This window comes from Cavia porcellus, unplaced genomic scaffold, assembly GCF_034190915.1.
Source record: "Cavia porcellus strain 051 isolate PalLab524CR breed Dunkin Hartley unplaced genomic scaffold, mCavPor4.1 scaffold_19, whole genome shotgun sequence".
Lineage (NCBI taxonomy): Eukaryota > Metazoa > Chordata > Mammalia > Rodentia > Caviidae > Cavia > Cavia porcellus.
The window spans coordinates 29,760,304-29,779,697 of NW_026947502.1; the positions used below are offsets into that span (position 1 = coordinate 29,760,304).

At 39.9% G+C, this 19,394-nt stretch overlaps 1 pseudogene; it reads left to right on the forward strand.

The window, feature by feature from the left end:
- LOC100721905 (serine/threonine-protein kinase 24-like) overlaps positions 1-19,394 on the forward strand; it is a 29,125-nt pseudogene that overhangs the window by 6,134 nt on the left and 3,597 nt on the right.

Genomic DNA, 19,394 nt, shown 5'->3' on the forward strand with positions numbered 1-19,394 from the left:
GTTTTCATTAGATAAGTCTTTTATCTTCCTGGTTAGATTGGTCCTTCAGTGTTTTGTTTTATTTTATTTGAAGCTGTCTTAGTTACTTTTCTCTCATTGCTAGGACAAAATACCCAATGCCCAAAATTTAGGAATGAAAAGTTTATTTAGTTAACAGTTTGAAAAGGTTTTAGTCTATAATGAGCTGGCTCAAAGTAAGGGTGGCATGGAAGAGGGGCAACCAGAGCAGCAAAAGCAAAAGGGGAGGAGAAAGAAAGGGCAAGCCTCTTTCCCTTCCCTTATATTGTATGCAGGCCACCTACCTCAGGGTGGGTGTAGCACTCACACCCATAATCTCGGCATTGGACCACGAATCAATCACGAACTTGGGAAGCCTGCCCCCATGACTGCATGAGGCTTTGGAGGAACATCTGGACACAAACCATAACAGAGCAATTGTGAATAGAATTGTTTTCCCAATGTCTTTCTCAGGTGTACCTACTATTTGTGTATAGAAAAACTATTGACTTTTAAAGTTGATTTTATATCCTGTTACATTGCTAAATTCACTTATTAATTCTGCATATTTTAGTGGAACCTTGAGGGTCTTCTACGCGGGATACTATATCTTCTGCAAACAAGGATAATTTAACTTATTTCCTGTTTTTATCTGTTTTATGTTTTTTCCTTGTCTACTTGCTCTAGCTAAAATTGCAAGAACTATATTGACTAACAGATGTGAGAGTGTTACATCCTTGCCTTATTCTTGATTTGAAAGGAAACACTTTTTGGTTTTCCTCATTAAGAATGGCAGTGTCTGTGGATTTGTTATTTATGACCCTTGCTATTTTGAAGGATGATCCTTCAATCTCTAAGAGTATCAAAGGGTCTTTCAGTCTATGACCATAATGCCTGATTTCATTTGAAGAATCCTTCAATCCTACATATTCTTTAGGCTCTTTGTTATACAAGGATGTTGAATTTTGTCAAAGGCTTTTTCTGCATCAATTGAGAATGTTGGAGCACAATTATACTGTAAGAGTAAACTTATAGAATAGCAAACTTATATTTCATAGTAAAAGCTAGAGATCAGTTAAAGGCTGTGACCATGATCCTGCTGCTTGTCACACAGCTAGCCTGCTAATTTCTTTCCATAACTTTTGGCTGTTACCTACTTCAAGGATTTCAGGCCTAGAACAGACTAACCTAGTCAAAGTTACATTTAACTCTGCTTCTTCTGCAAGAAACGCCCCCTCCTCTTTCCCAAAATGTTCCCATATTATGATAAACAATTCTTTTTAAGTAAATCCATTTAGAATGACCTGACTGATAATGTGTGTAGCCAATCGTAATAACCTGCTATAAGCTTTTGTATTTCTTGCTTGCAAAATATATATGTTTCTGTTTTGCTCTCAGTCATGGATGGTGATTTGGAACTGATTCCCACCAGCCCAATAGCATAATAAATGCTGCCTTCTAGATTTCTCAATGCAAAGAGTCTTCCATTTAGTTTGATATTGCTTTTTCTGTTACAAGAGGATCATGTGGTTTTCAACCTGATTTCTATATGTGGTATATTACATTTATTGATTATTTTATGTTAAAGCATCCTTGCATCCCTGAAATACAACCAAATTGATCACAGCATATAATCTTTTTAATGTTTTGCAGAATTTGGCTTGAAGGATTTTATTAAGGATTTTTCTATCTACGTTCATTAAGGATATTGATCTATAGTTTTCATTTCTCATTGTGTCCTCCTCTAGTTTTGATATCAGTATGATGATGGCCTCATAAAATGAGTTTGGAAGTATTTCTTCCCCTTCTATTTCATGGAATCACTTGAAGAACATTGGCACTAGCTCTTCTTTAAAAGTTTTCTAGGCACTAGGCCTGCAACTATGCATGTGAGACCACCTTCCATCCAGGAAACCATGCTAGCCCTGCAATTGTGAGATTCCCAGTGACACAGGAGAGCTCTGGATAGGGCATACACAATATACAGGTGGCACTTGCAGCCTAGAAAAAAGCCTGAAGCAGCAGTAACAGTACAAGCCAATGGCTGATTTCCACCATTACCTCTAGGCTACTCAGAATAGAGGACTTGCCAACTAACCCTGCAGGAAAAAATCAAGTGACTAGACCCTGCCCTATACCACATGACCAGCAACTGGGGGAATGTCAGCCACACAGTAGGACCTTGACTAAGGTATACATGAGACACAGGTGAGACTAGCGAGATTGAAAAACCCAAACATAAACCAACAGACGGTAAATTATACAAAACAGCATTTTGCTTAAGGAGAAAAATACATGGAACCAGAAAATGACAGTATGAAAAAGCAAAATGCAATCTCAGATCCTCAGCACACCCAGAACAAATACAAGGGACATCAACATATAAGAAACTGGAAGACAGACACCTGAAATTTCTGAGGTGAAGTAAAGAAATAATTCCATAATGCTACAGAGGAAAACAGATCAGAAATAATTTCTCAGGTAAAAAAGAACTGGCATCCATAATGAGTGAATTGTGCAGCATTGCTAGAGAGGACATAGATAAAAAGAAATAGAGGAGAACAGGAAAATGATGCAAACTTTGATTGAACAATACAGGAAAAAAATAGAATGCATGAGATTGGTTCAAAGAGATAACCAGGATACTAAAATTCCATTGAAAGATGACAAGACCACTTGAAAAAAACTGAAGGTGGACTTTCAGTCCTTGAAGATAGGATTGCATCTAGCAATCACAGAATGAAAATTCTCTTAAAAATAACAAGGGACCACGAAACAACAATTCAACAACTGCAAGTTGATGCAAACAAAAACAGTGTAAGACTGATAAGTGTCAATGAAAAAGCAGGAGTGAACAAAGATGACATAAAGAAAACTATTTGCCAAAGTAATAGTAGAATATTTCCCAAGCATGGGAAAAGAATCTGATGTACAGATGAGTGAGGCATATAGAACTCCAAATAGCCATAACCAAAATAAAGCTACACCCAGACATATAATAATCAAGATCACAGAAATTCAGCACAAAAACAGAATATTAAAAGCTGTTAGAGAAAAGAATATCACCTATAAAGGACAATCCATTAGAATCATGACCAATTTCTCAACGTAAATCCTCAAGTCAAGAAGACCTTGGAGTGAAATATTTTACATTCTGAAAGTAAACAACTTCCAATCCAGATTGATGTATTCTGCAAAACTATCTTTCTATATAAATGGAGAAATAGGACACTCCCATGACAAAGAACAACTGAAGAAACTCATGTCCACCAAACCAACCCTAAAAAAAGTACACAAAAATATTCTAGATAGAGGTAAAAATGACCACTATTCCCAGGATAACAGAAAGAAACTACCAAGCTGGGCAAGCAGTTAAACAGAGGGGAAAAGCAGGGTACTGATAACAGGAAAATATCACAACAAAGCTAAGCCAATACATATCAGTCATAACCATCAATGTAAATGGCTTCAATTCATCAATCAAAAGAAATATATTGGCAGAATGGATCAAGAAACGAGATCCAACAATATGCTGTATATAAGAAACACATTTAACTCAAAAAGAACTTTATACACTAAAAGTGAAAGAATGAGAAGCAATACTCTTTGCCACGGGAACCCCGAAAAAAGCAAGAATAGCTATTCTGTTTGCAGATAATTGTGTACTTCAAATCAAAAATGATCAAAAGAGAAAGAAAGTGTCACTATATACTTATGAGAGAAAAAAATTCAAGAGGAAGAGACAACAATCATAAATATAGGTGCACCAAATACAGGAGCAATCAACTATACAAGACAAACATTAATAGACATGAAAAATCAAATACACAATGATACAATTATAATGGAGGACCTTAATACCCCATTATCACAAAGAGAAAGTTCAACTAGACAAAAAGTCAGCACAAAAATAACTACTGAATCAAACATATGAACAAATGGACTTAACAGACATTTATAGAATGTTCCACCTAATAACACCAGAATACACATTTTTCTCATCTGTATATGGGGCATTCTCTAAAATACACCATATATTGGCCCATAAAACATGCTTAAGTAAATGCAAAGGAATTGAAATTATCCCATGCATATTATCTGACCGTAGTGCAATGAAATTAGAAATTAATGGCAAAAAGAAACCACAAAAACTGCATGAATGCATGGAAATTAAGTAATACTTTCCTGAACAACCAATGGGTCACAGATGAAATTAAAGAGGCAATTAAGCAATATTTACAATTAAATAAAAATGCAGATACAACATACCAGAACCTATGGGATGCAATGAAAGCAGTCCTAAGAGGAAAATTTATAGTGATGAATTCTCACATCAGGAAAATACAATGAGCACTAATAAATAACCTAATGCTGAAACTTAAGCTTCTATAAAAAGATGAGCAAGACCAAAGCTCAGAAAAGAGAAGAAGTTATAAAGAACAGAGAAGAAATTAATGCAATTGAGACTAAGAAAACAATACATACTCCTGCTTCTGACAGCCCAGCATCCAGGCCCAGTCCCCATCTGGCTCCTGAGACTCTACGCAGGTGGATCCTCACTTAGACCCTGCAGTCCTCCTCTGCTTCCTGCACCATGCACGGGGACACGGCCCAGCCATCCCAGCCGTGGCACACTCCCCAGTGCAACCAGGCCAGCCTATCACGCAGAACCTGAAAACAGACCCAAAGGAGCTTTTCACAAAACTGGAGAAGACTGGAAAGAGCTCTTTTGGTGAGGTGGTCAAAGGCATTGACAGTCAGATTCAGAAGGTGGTTGCCATAAAATTCAGTGATCTGGAAGAAGCTGAAGATGACACAGAGGACATTCAACAAGAAATCATAATGCTGAGTCAGTGCAATAGTCCATACATAACTAATATTATGAAGGATACAAGTTGTGGATAATAACGGAGTATCTTGGTGATGGCTATGCACTGTATCTATTAGAACCCCACTCTTTAGATGAAACTCAGATTGCCAGCATATTGAGAGATACTAAAGGGACTCGTTTACCTGCACTCAGAGAAGATCCATAGAGATATCAAAGAAGCCAGTGTCCTATTGTCTGAACACCGAAAGGTGAAGCTGGGTGACTTTGGAGTAGATGGACAGCTGACAGGTACCTAGATAAAGAGGAACACCTTCATGGGCACCCATTTCTGGATGGTGCCTGAGGTCTTCAAAAAGTCAGCATACGACTCAAAGGCAGACATCTGTTCCCTGGGTATCACAGCTAGAGAGCAGGCAAGAGGGAAGCCACCCCATTCCAAGCTGCATTCCATGAAAATTTTATTCCTCATTCCAAAGAACAACCCCCTACACTAGAAGGAAACTACAGCAAGCCCCTCAAGGCGTTTGTAGAGTCCTGCTTGAATAAGGAGCCGAGCTTTAGACCTACAGCAAAGGGGTTGCTGAAGCACAAGTTTATAATTTGCAATCCAAAGAAACGTCCTATCTGATAAAGCTCATCAACAGGTACAAGGAGTGGAAGGCCGAGCAGAGCCACGTGACCCCAGCTCAGAAGTCTCAGATGCGGAAACAGACAGCCAGGCATCTGAAGGCAGTGGCTCTGGGGACTGGATCTTCACCATCTGAGAGAAGGACCCAAGAATCTCAAGAATGGAGCTCTTCGGCCCTCGGAGTGGGAAAGAAGTAAGACGAAGACATCCTAAAGAGGCCTTTCTCTCGGTGTTTATCAACAATTATTTCTCTCTATTCTCAGAGCTGAAGGAGAAGAGTCAATCACGCTGGGAGAACCTGGAGTCCGTAGACTAGCTGTGTGGCACCGTCTATCTGGCAGCAGAGGCCTGCGGAGCATCTCCAACACCATGGTGACCCACTTGTGCAGCAGCTTCAGAGATGTTCTCTAAATAGTGGAGGAACTTCATCCCTCCAAAACTCCTTTGGCACCCCAAGTCTTGTTTTCTCTGTTTTCTTCTTCATTCTCCTCCTTTCCAAAACTCAACGAAAGCCTTTGCTGACTCTGCCAAAGAGGCACCAGCAAGGAGACAGTGTGACCAGGGATATGAGTAGGCACTAGGTGCATTCTCACTGTGCTGGAGCCACATAAAGAAGTCTCTCAAATGGGGAAGGCAGAGGGCAGCTCTTTTGAGTGGTTTTGTTGTTGTTTGTTTGTTTTTAATGTTAACCATACTACACAGATTCAAAGAAATACCTTTAAAAACAAAAACCAATCCTGAAATGTATATTTGGGATTCTGATCAGACAACTGAAGACACGAAACCTAAGGTATCCTGTTCTATGTGGCTCAGTCTCCCCAGGGGACTGAGGCTCGCCTTGGTGGATGGGTGAATAGATTTGTATATAGTGTCATTTTTACAGAACCCTCTGGTGTGCATGAGGATCACTGCGTACACACTGGCCAGGTGCTTCTGTAGATAATGTCCGTGGAGAGAATATTAGACAGGCCATAGCTTGAGTCTATTGTCTTGCTTTATTACATCTTGAATTCTGCTACCAGTAATTTGGATTTTATTTTGTATTTATTTTGTATTTGCATGGTTTGCTATTAATAATAACTAATTCTCCCCTTATGGAATGTTCCTATTTGTATCTTGACAGATGCAAATTTTCCCATTTACCCTGTACCCTTTTAGTACACATAGAAATTTATTTCCTCTTTCATTGATGGTACCATTAGCATTTCACCTGGATCTTCTGCTGCCTCATGAAACTTTAAATTATTACATTAAGTTTCTCCTAGATGAAGTGCTCTTCTCTCATCTCTATTTAGATTTGTGCATCAACCAATAGCAAATGCTGATTGGAATGTAAGGGAAAAAGGAACACTTCTCTACTGTTGGTGGGTATGTAGACTAGTACAACCACTGTGCAAATCAGTGTGAAGATTCCTCAAAAAATTAGGATTGGAGGTTCCATTTGACCCAGCTACTTTATTTCTGGATATTTTCCCAAAAGAACTAAAAACCTCTTACCACAATGACATATGTGCACCCATATTTATAGCAGAACAATTTGATATAGCTAAATCTTGAAAACAACCCAAATGCCCATTAACCATGGAATAGATTTTTTAAAAAGATGTATTTTTATACAATGGAGTACTACTCAGGTATAAAGAAGGATTAACTCAAAGCTTTTATAGGTAAATGGATGTAACATGAGACCATAGTTATAAGTGAAATAAAGCAGAAGTGCATGTGTAAACTTAATATTTTCTTCATAGTGTAAAGAAACTAGAAGAGCAAATAAAGTCCAAAATGCATAATAGATATTGTGAAGGCAAAAGGAGAAGAAACTGCTCAAAAGGAAATAACTGGAATGGGACAAAGGAGAAAAGCAAAAGGGTAAGAATATACACACACACACACACACACACACACACACATATGTGTGTGTGTGTGTGTATACATATATGATAGGATAACTATGCTACTAATCTCTAGTAGTTCAAAAAGAATGGTTTATATACACACACATACATGCACACACACACACACACACACACACACACACACACTCACACATACACCTCAAAGACAAAAAGCCAGGCATGGTGGCACATACCTGTAATCCCAGCACTTGAGAAGCTGAGGATCATTTCAAGTTCGAGACTAGCCTGGGCTACAAAATGAGCTCAAGGTCAACCTGAACTGCATAGCCAGACCCTGTCTCAAAAAAAAAAAAAAAAAAATGGTTTGTGCTTACATCTTTTGATCAGTTTCTCATGTCTTTATCTTGTAATCTGTCTTGGTTACTTTTCTCTGATTGCTGGGACAAAATACCTGACACCCCAAATGAAGAAAGGAAAGGTTTATTTAGCTCACTGCTTGTGGAGGTCTCAGTCCATAATCAGTGGGCTGCAAGGCAGGGTGGCATGGCACAGGGGCAACACTTCAAGGCAGCACAAAGGCAGGGAAAGCAGCCAGAACAAAAGAGGGGAACAAGGCTCTTCTCCTCCCTTGTATTGTACACGGGCCTCCACACCCCCCATCCTTCCAGGGTAGGTGCAGCACTCATAAAATCTTGTGCCTTCATCTTCCACAGGATGAGGATGTTTACAAAGTAAGAATCTGGCTCCCTACTGAGTCACTCAATTAAACTTCCAAACTTCTCAAGTTGATACAATGTATCAACTATAACATAATCTGAGCAACTACTTTTAAAATAATAATACACAGTATGTTAACTGTTGTTAATCTCCTACTCTTTTGTTTTGAAATCCTGTATCATTGTTTTTATTTACCTTTTTCAAAATTAAAAAAAGTTTTCTACAATTCAATCATAAACCTAATTGGTCCTAGGTTTTTGTTTCTTTTTATTGCTGATTTGATATCATTTTTAATTGATCTCTTTAGATTTTTTTATATCCTGTTTTGGTAGGTCATAAGTGTGTGGAAATGTATTTATTTTTCCTAGACTTTCCAGTTCATTAGAATATATGTTTTCAAAGGAGTCACTAATAATCCTGAAGATTTCAATATTGTGTGTCCACTTATTTATTTCTAATTACATTTATCTATGTCTTCTTTTTCTTTTGGTTAATTTGGCTAAGGATTTATCAGTCTTGTTATTTTTTCTAAGGAACAATTCTGTTGTATTCATTCCTTTTTTGTTTGTTTGTATGTTTGATAGAGGTTCTCACTTTTTAGGTTTCCTGGCCTCAAACTCACGGCAATCCTCTGGCTTCAGCCCCCAAGCACTGGGATTATATGTGCCACCACACCCAGGATTATAGATCCTCTGTATTGTCCTTTTAGCATGCATTTCATCCATTTTAACTCTGATCTTTATTATTTGTTTCTTTCTGTTGGGTTTGGTTTTGATTTGTTTTTGTTTTTCTAACAAGAGAAATGCATGATTAGGCGATTTCACTGGAGATCATTCTGATCTTTAATGTAGGCACCTGTAGCCATGAACTTCTCTCTAGAGCTGCCTTTGCTGTAGCCAGTAGATTCTAGAATGTTGTATTTCCAGTTTCATTTGATTCTGGGGATTTTTTGCATTTCCTGTCTGATTTTTCAAAAGCAAATTTATTTCTAGTTTTACTCCACTATGATCTGATAATGTGCAACAAATTATTTCAGTGGCCTAGAACATAATCTTTTAGGGGGCAACAGTCCATGAGCTGCTGAAAAGAATGTATATTCTACAGTTGCTGGGCAGAACGTTCTGTATATACCTGTTAAGTCCACATGATCTAACTCTCATATTTCTGATATTAGCTCTGGTATTTCCTTGTTGAATTTTTGTGCCTGGATAACCCATCTATTGGTAAGAGTGGAGCACTGACATCACTTACTTACTATCTTTGTGTTGGGACATATGTATTCCTTTATGGGGACAGTGTTTTTATAAAATTGGGTTCACCAATGTTAAGCACATACACAATTATAATCATTATATTTTCTTGGTGGATTGTTCCCTTTTCCAGAATCAGAAGCTCAGTTTTAACCAATAAATCCTTTCTCAAAATGGGTCCTGATTATATCACTCCTAAATATAACAAGTGCTGCTGTAGATTTTCTCTCTAAAACTAGCAGGCCGTACAGAGAGAGTCATTGCTGCCAGTCCATTATTTACTGCTGGAGCTAGAGCGCTCTCCAGATGTACCTTGTGTTTGCAGAATCAGGACTCTCTCCTTGGAAGCCAGTGGTTGTGGCACAGATGACTTTGTGCTTTTCTCTGCATTGTCTTCTGCTTCTCTATATTTAGCTATCCTGTTGGTTCTTTCTTGATTCCTAGAGCTCTTGGTCTCTTTCTCCCCGCTAAATAGTTATTTTCGAGGTCCCTCAATTCCCAGTCTCAAAGAAGCTGTGATTTGCTTCCTACTTTTATTCCATCTGCCATCTCTTATCTCTCTCTGTACTGGTTCTAAAATACAACCCAAATTCCTTGACATTGCTGCCATAAAGAGGTAGAGTATGTATCAATTTCCCCTGAATCGGAGAAGACTTAGTGATCGATCAACCAATAGAATATGGCAAGAGTTGACCTTTGATTTTGACTTTTAAGGCTAGATAGAAGGGGACACATAACCTCTGCCTTTTTAAATGTTCTTTCTTGGAATTCAGACAAGCAGAAAGGTGATCAGGCTCTGGAGAGGGTCACATGAAGAGAGCTGAGCTGGGCAGGAACAGAGGCACCCCCAATTCTCAGCTAAGAGCAGCAACTTGGTGGCAGGCCCTGTGAGTGAAAAGCCCGGGAAGCGAATATTCCAGTCCCAGCCAGTGACCCCAGGAAGCAGAAAATAGCCTTCCCTGCCGGCGCCCACCCACACTGCAGATTTTAAGCCAGGTAGATAACTGTTGTTGTTTCAAGCCACTAAATTTTAGAGCAGTTTAGTGTATAGTAACAGCAACTAGAACACCATGCACATGGATGCAAAAGCACTTCAGTGAGGGTAATTTTTACTTCAAAGTATGAGGAGACACTCTTGGGAAAAATTTCAAAGCCCATGAATATTTTGTGCTAAAATAATCCTCTTGATAAATGTACTGCAAAAGTCAGATAGTAATGAGCTGTCTAACAATTTTATCGGAAAAAAATCCACTCTCAAAGCAACACCTGATTCGATTCTTATTTGTCTTTACAATCAGTGCATAGCTTCAATTATGAACTTCATTTTATTAAATATAGGATATCATTAATTTTATTTTACAGTTTAAACTCTTGACAAAGTCCAAGACAGAGCTATTAACTTGTCTTTATGTCAACATCTTAATCCCTACTTTAAGCAGTTTGTATTGAGTAGAATTTTTTTCTGGTTCCCTTTTATTCTTAGGAAATTGTATTAGGGATCTCCAGAGAAGCAAAATGTGTGGGTGTGTGTGTATGTGTATGCATATACATACATAGATTTTGTTTCTCTGAAACATATATACATATATGTGTTTCCATATATACATACATGTATACTATATATGAGATATGTAGCTACCTATACATATATGAGGGGATTTATTATGATATTGGCTCAAAATTATGGAGGCTGAGAAGTCCCACAATCTGCTCTCTGAAAGCTGGCAACCCAGAAAACCTGGTGGCATAGTTAGATAAGAATGAGAAAGCAGATGCTGAAGGTTGCATTTGGGATCTGAAGGTCTGAGAAATACTCCTATTTCTCCTGCCAAGGGCAGGTAAGGTTAATTTTGTCTTCCTCCACCTCTTTGTACTGTTTAGACCCTCAGTAGATTGGATGATACCCACCCACAAACTGACTTACTTGCATTACTGGGTCCACCAATTCAAATGCTATTCTTTTCCATAAATAGTCTCACAGACACATTCAGAAATGTTTAAACAGTATCCAAAAGCCCAGTAAAGCTGACACATAAAATGATCCATAAAGAGAAGGCAATAACCTCTGCTGTATGCCTGAGCTAGTGTTGCATACTTTGATTGTCAGGTTCTGCCTTACTGGGCTTGCATTTTCCTTAACACCAGAAAAAGGTGTTCCTAGGCTCTCAGGATCCGTCTTCACCCCCAGCTTCCCTTGCATGAGTAGACGCCTAGTGCTTCCTTGCACTCACAGAGAAAAAGTGTCATCAAGGACAGCTGCCTCAGCTGGGTGTGGTGGCTCAGGCCTGTAATCCCAGCACTCGGGAGGTTGAGGCAGGAGGATTGTTGCAAGTTCGAGACCAGCCTGGGCTACAAAGTGAGCTCGAGACCAGCCTGAACTGCATAGCAAGACCCCGTCTCCAAAAAAAGACAAAAAAAAGGACAGCTGCCTCACGGCAAAGCCCCACCATGCATTGTTCTTGTCCTGCCCCCCCCTCTGCTGCTCCACTTGCCTGCTCTTCCTCATTCTTCATCTCTGCTAACCCTCTGTGCTTTTCTCGGCACTCCTCTTCACTCCTTATGTGTATTTGGATATGTAACTGCAAATGGATCCAAGTGTTTCATATGGCTACTGGGATGCGCATCTTCACTACTTATGTTTACTTCACTCCATGTATATTAGCCTCTTTCATGAAATAACCCAAGCCAATTCTATCCAATCCCGAGTACCAGATCATGATGCTGACATTCATCCCAGACGGTCCCAACTACAGGAAAACAAACAGCAATTAACTGCCATGCTCATGAAAAACGTTTAAGGATGAATCACATACTGTTTAGGGACTGTATCTTGGGGCAGGATATATATGGAAAATATTTCACGTAGAAAATTCCAAATCCAACTTTTTTTGGCCAAATTTTGGGCTAAACCCACTATACATCAATTAGAGCTCATTATGTTAAAAGTATCAGAAAACTCAATTCCAGCTTATGTAAACAATGAAGGGACTATGATACCCGACAGGATAGAAACAGGCAGGTGTAGATCTAGCTGCAAATAGGGCTTGACCCAGACGTTCAAAAGATGCCACCAGGCATTCAATTGCATTCCATCTCTGCTCCCTCCCCTCTAAAACAGTGCTTTCATTATAAAGGCCTCTCATAAAGCTAGCCCTCCTCTTCATCACAGGACATCTGTTAGCATCTCTAAAGATTATACAAACCCACTTTCTGACCTTTTAGTACAAGCCTCAGAATTAAGTCTAACTGGTTCTGATTGGCTGTCTTGGGTTACATGCCATTGGCTGATCTTCGTGTAATCAGGAAGATAGAATGTACTGTCTTCTTGGTCTAAGCTAATTGGTTCCATTCTCTGGAGCTGCAGTCATTGCTAACCAATCACACGACACACTTAGGAAGGAAGTGGCACAAGATACTCTTAGGAAGGGAGAAAATGGTGTGAGAAAGCGGAAAGTTAACTTCAGACCACATGCTGTGCACACTTTGTGGATGGAAAATATGTTAAATACTTAACTGTCCGCATGACAATGATATTAATGCATGGCAGCTCACAATTTTACAAAAGAACTTTAGAGCCTGGGATGGTGGGGTAGACCTGTAATCCCAGCACTCAGAAGGCTGAGGCAGGAAGATCAATGTGAGTTTGAGGCCACCCTGAACTGCATTGTGAGATCCTGTCTCAAGAGGGATAGAGAGAGAGAGAGAGAGGGAGAGATTATGCTTCAGGGCAGTTTTAAATTCACAGCACAACTAAGCAGAACATGTAGATTTCACATGTACCCATTACCCCTGCCCCACATATACAACCTCCCCCAATATCGATATTCCACACCAGAGTGGTATATTTTTTACATTTTGTGAAACCATTCACACATCATCATCCAAAGTTCATAGCAGTGAAACTTTTAGAGACCGAGTACCCAAACTGCAAACCAAAACCCCCTTATTTATCACAAGCTGCTGATGCCACAATTAAACCTGAATGTTGAGGTTTGAGTTTAGAAGCAATGCACACACTTGGCTGGTGGGCGGCAGAGAGGGCTCTGCATGCCCTCTGCAGCACCCTGGTGCCGGTGCCCAGGTTCACCACAAGTGGTCTGTAGTTTACATTAGGATTCACAGTTGGTCTATGGACTAGTATTATGGCATGGGTCCAACATTATCATACAAAGTAGTTTCACTGTTCTTCAAACCCTCTGTGCTCTGCCTATTTGTCCCTCTCTCCATCAGCTCTTGGCAAACCCCATCTTTTCACTATCTCCATAATTTTGCCTTTTCCAGAATCTCACAGAGTTGAAATTATACAGTATGCACCCTCCTTGGATCAGCTCCTTTCACTTAGTGTATGCATTTGAATTTTCTCTATGCCTCTCTCTATTCCTTGTTATTCATTTTTTTAAACACTAAATCAAGCTCCATTGTTTGAGTGCACCACAGTTTGCTTACCCATTCACATACCGAAGGACATTTTGACTGCTTCCAAGTTTTGAAAAATTCTGTATAAAGCTGCTGTGAACAGCTGGGCACAGGTTTTCGCGTGGACATACGTTTTCATGCACACCTTTTCACAGTTTATTGAGTTTCTTTCCATCCGTGACCTTGGAGCCTCGCATCTTTTCTGAAAGGTAGAGAGTAGGAGCTCTAACGTCCAGATGAACAAACTAAGTGGTTCAGGCCAAGAACTTCTGAGTGGCCGGTGACAAAGATGAGACTTGAACTCCAAAGCTCTTGGCATTGACTCCCTAGGGAAGTGTCTCTGGAAAATCAAACTTATAGCTGCTCCCAAATATCAAAGAAAGACGAACTGAGCTCAAATTCGTGGTCCTTCATTCAGTATAGAAACATGCTGGCGAGGCAGCCTGTTTTATGCCTCTCTTGGTTCTGGGCGCCCTGAATTCTCTCCTCTGTAAATCTGTAAGGTGATCTGGTCTATTGCCAGGCCCTATGACAGTGCCATTATGTCCCACTGGCCAAATTACCTGATTGTATCCAGTCAGCTTCAAGGAGAAGCTGGGTCCTTTGCTTTCCTCTTTTCTCCTGCTCTTTCTTTGTTCAGCATTGATTGAATACAGGACAAACCTCAACATCCCTATCTTAGAACTGAGTCACGCTCATCTCTGTTCTCTGACCTTCCCACCAACCACTTCCCCTGCATTCACAGCTTCCCACAGGCTTCTTCACAACCCCTCAAACACACTGGCCACCTCAGGGCTTTTGTACTCCTTGTTATCTAACCAGTTTGGCTCCTTCCCTAGTCTCCTTCAAATTTCTGCTTAAATACTATTTTATAAGTGAAGTCTTCTCTGCTCTTCAGGAAAACACAATCAACATACTCAGTTCCTTTAACACCTGTTTTAATTTTTCCATAACAATTGTCTCAATAGGGGCTGGGGATTTAGCTCAGCGGCATAAGCGCCTGCCTTGCAAGCAGGCAGTCGTGAGTTCAATCCCTGGTACCGATAAAAAGGAAAAAGACCAAAAAAAAAAAAAAAAACCAAACAAACAAACAAAAAACAATTGTCTCAATAAATGTCTCACATATTTACATGTTTACTATATATCCTCCTGTCTCTCTCTGCAAGAGGGCGAGCCACTCAGAGTTAGAGTTCTTTGCCTTTTTTTGCTTATTGATCATTTCTGAGGATCTGGAACTGCCAGTGGAATATAGTGGACACTCAAGAAATATTTTGCTGAAATAGTGAATGTTGCCAGTGAACTATACTCTATTGCTTTCAGGGTTTTCCAGACATGAGGAAGACTAATGTAAATCCCCCCTGCCCCTGCTGTCATGTTAGGTGATTCACATGAGACTCTCTCTCTTTGAAATTTCTCTGTTTTTTTTTTTTTTTTTTTTTCTTTTTCTTTTTGAGACAGGGTCTCACTATGCAGTTTAGGCTGGCCTTGAGCTCACTTTGTAGCTCAGGCTGATCTCGAATTTGCAAGATTATCCTGCCTCAGCCTCCCAAGTGCTGGGATTACAGGAGTGCACCACCATACCTGGCTTTTCTCTCTCATTTGTAGAGTTCTTCTCCCTCCCTCAAAACAGTGGTAGGGTAGGGCGGTACCCAGAACCCCACTGACTCCAAAGGACTCCTTATTCTCTTTTTAAATTTAAGCTTTTATGTCCTCAAAGCTAGCCAAACTTGTTTCAAAATCATTTAGTGTATCTTTCATGAGTAGGCTGGTACATCATTTTGCATGAGTGTTTGGTGTCTATGTTTTTTCTATTATCTGTGGCTTCAGCTAACACAGAGATGAAAACAGTGCACTAACACACTGCTACACACACACACACACACACACACACACACACACACCTCATATTATCAAAGGTTCACAGGGACCCTGCAATACAAATGTTTTTATTTCCATTTTGTACATAAAGAAACTGAGGCACCGAGAGCACTTCCTCTCTAGAAAGACAAAACTAGAAAAAAGTTCATAAAGTCCTCAGCTCTCAGCAGACCAAGAGTGGCATGGGTCTTACTGTCTTAGAGATGCCATCGTTAAACCAAGAGTCAGGATCCACTTGTTGCCCTTGTCCTGCAGGACTGTGCCTCCCACCCTGACATTAAGACACCCCACTCCCAGTCAGGGCAGAGACCAGAGGAGCTTCAGAACCTGGCCATCTGAACCTCTTGTCCTCTGCTGCAATAAGCAACTTAGTAGTAAGATAATTGGATTGATTATTGGTCTCAAATGAGTTTTAGGGATTATCTGAGGATTTTTTCTCTCTTTCTGGCAAACAGAGTAGGGAGAGGCTGGGATTTTATAACCCAGAAGAAGGGACCAAGTACATCAATGACCTGTATTACACCAAACACTGAGGTTCTAAGTTTTTAGTTCTTTATATATTCTCAATATTAGTCCTCTGTTTGAAAGACAGCAAAAAAATTTTCCCCATTTTGTTGATTGTCTCTTTATCTGTTAGTTTTTTCCTTTGCTGTGCAGATGCTTGATTTGATCTGGTCACATTTGTTTATTGTCAATAGTATTTCCTGTGCAACTACGGTTCAGTGCATCAGAAGACCAGTCTTCAGAGTTCTTGTTTGAAAAATTGTACATACAATCTTAAATCTCTGTACTAATACTAATTACTTCTAATTATCTTCTCTCTTTCTGCAACTCCTTGGCAACAGCAAACTGAATCGCTATACACAACAAAAGACCAAAACAATAATAGTACCGCCAATATTTACTGATCTCTTTTCATGCTCAAACACTTTCCAGGCATATTACCACTTAGTCCTCTCAATGGTCCCTACAAGAAAGTTCTATTCTATTTTCATTTTGTATATCAGGAGTTTAATGTGGCTTATCTAATGTCATAAAATTAGCGAGCAGTAAAACCAAGCCTAGAACTTGAGTCTCTATTCCCCCAAACCAATCTTTAAACCTGATTGTAAATGCTGCAATTGATTATGGCCTGAATTCTGTGACATCTCCTGAGATGGATGTGTACTGACTGCATGCAACTATTCTTCAAGCAATTCAAGTGGACTGCTTTTCTGATCACTTATCTTACTTGCCTCTTGGTTCCTGTTTCTTTATCTATAAATAGGGAGGATAATAATTTACCTTCAAATGGCTGTTTCAAGGATTGGGTGAGATATAATACATGCTCAAGAGTTATCAGACTTCTATTTCATTCAAAAATTAACATAAATTGACTTGCCAAAATTATGACAACAGGGACTTAAGAACATCAATTTTAAAAAAATAGGAAAACAAGTCAGATGCAAAATGGATCATGTTAGAAATTGTCCGCCTAACAACTCACTGTGTCACAGTTTTACAGGTTTTGAGATGCTGTGTGTATTGACACTGGAGCTCATTCATACAAAAAGAGAGTAGAGAGGGCATCATTTTCCCAGATTCAACAAACATACATTGAGTCACTTTGCCCAGCACTGTGGATGCTATGGTCTGAATGCATCCACCCAAATTCATGCATTAGAAACTCTATCCCCAGTGCAGCAGTGCTGAGACATTGGGCCACTGGAGAAGTGTTTAGGTCACCTTTGCCTCTGTCAAAAAGCGCTGTGGGTATGATGTCTCCCTCTTCTGCTTTTCTGCCTTATGAAGACACAGTGCTTGCCCCCTTTTCCCTCTTTTTGCCATGTGAGGATATAATAAAAAGATTCTCAAATAGATGCCAGATCCTTTATCTTGGATTTCTTACCCTCCAGAACTTGACGGGGAAAAGTTCTGGATTTTTTACAAATTACCTAATTTCAAGTATAATAGTAGCTCGCTGCAGACGGTAAGTTCAGAGATAAACACTACAGTCATGGTTCTTGCTCTCATGGAGATCACATTCCAGTGAAAGAAATGCAAAATAAACCATAGATAGCAAAAGAGTTCAAAAATCCGTAAGCCTTATGAAAAATAAAACAGCAAACAGTGTAACGGGGTGAGAAGTTGTTTTGGAGGATGTGTGTAAGTCAGACTTCTCTATGAAAAAGCCATTTCTATCGAGGCTTTAATACTGAAAATAGTCATCCTTGAAAGGAGCTATGACCCAGGGACCAGAGAGGAGATAATGTATTTAAGGAATGAAAAGAGAATGTGGCTGCTGCAAAGCAGACAGCACAGACACCAGCAGCCCTCGATGAATTAGCTCTTATCAGGACCTTCCCAGAGGGGCGGAGAGACAGAAGGTGAATATTGGTTCCTGAGCCAAGATTCAGTTTCATTAGCATAGTGATTACCCCCTTAAAACAGAGGGGGAAATGATGTCATTCTCAGATAATGGAGACCATCAGGACCAGAATCCAGGAGCCAAAAGACATAAAGTGCACAATAGAGAAAGTTCTGATTTGGGAAGGTATTGGCCACCTAGGTTTTAATATCCTTTTCTGTATATGGGAGAGGAAAACAATTACTATTACTGATAGGATTATCTTCAGAGGATAAAAGATGCTTCCAAAAGTTGAGGAGTATAAGACAAAAGAGGCCTTTATTCCGGGAATATGGGGAGAGAAGACTGGCGCACTGGCCGCTGGAATCTGGCGATCTCTCTCGTGGACACGTGGCGTGGGGGATAAGCTTAGGGCAGTACCCTAAGGCCATTAGAGATGCACAGGTATTTCATTGGCACATGTTTGGCGCCAGGGACAGGTTCTTAGGGATGGGGGTAAAGGGTTACAGGTAAATCTATAGGGGCGGGAGAGGCAGGAGCCCCTTAATTTGGCTGAGGTTCCTCCTGGTTAAAGTGTCCGGTCTGGGCCAGCAACTCTTTCATTACTTAGCAACTATTTTAACAAGTTAAATTCTAGCCTTTTTATGGCTGTCAGAGGTTCTAGAGTCAACAGCACAAAAAGATATTCACTTCTGTCCTAAGTGAGGCTTCTTGTACCTTATCTTACTTGAATTATTGCAGCTGCCCCTAAACCAGATTCCTGGCATCCTCAGCAAATACTGCACGTACACCTTCATGGGTCCAATCTTTCTGCTACATTTTAGGAAACAATAATAATAAGTCTACAGGTTTGATGCCCTCTTAGAGCTTCAAACCCACATCACTCCACAGTGATATTTCCGATGCCAGTGGAAATAATTTGCAAAGTTTAAAGGATTGATCCAACATTGTTACCATGGGGATAATCAAGGCAGCGATAGTTGTTAAAGCAGAGCTCTTACCTATCTATAGCTCTCTGCTGCCTATGAGACAAAGGTATAATAGCAGAGTCCAGACAAATTCCAGCCCAGTTTCCCATCCTCTACCCCCATATCAGTCGTACACTCCGTCACAGCAAACATCTGACCATCCCTTTATTTTCACACTCCAAGGCCCTTGAATATTCTGCTTTCTCTACCAGAAACGATGTCTCCTAGTCTATTTAATCCTTCACTTAATCCTTCAAGATCCAATTTCAGCTTCTGTAACTCCTCCCACAGCAGTTTATTCCTCCCTGGCCTTGTCTGGGAGCTCTCTCTACATGAGTGTTGCTCAGTGGAGATCTATCCAGATGACCGAAGAGTCATCTTAAACCTGAGTTCCTTTGATTCAAAACCTGAGTCCATCACTGCTCACCAGAATTCAGATTTAGGAGCTCATCATGGTTGCAAGCTCAGATTTTGAATCAAATAAACAGATTTAATTCTAGCTCAGC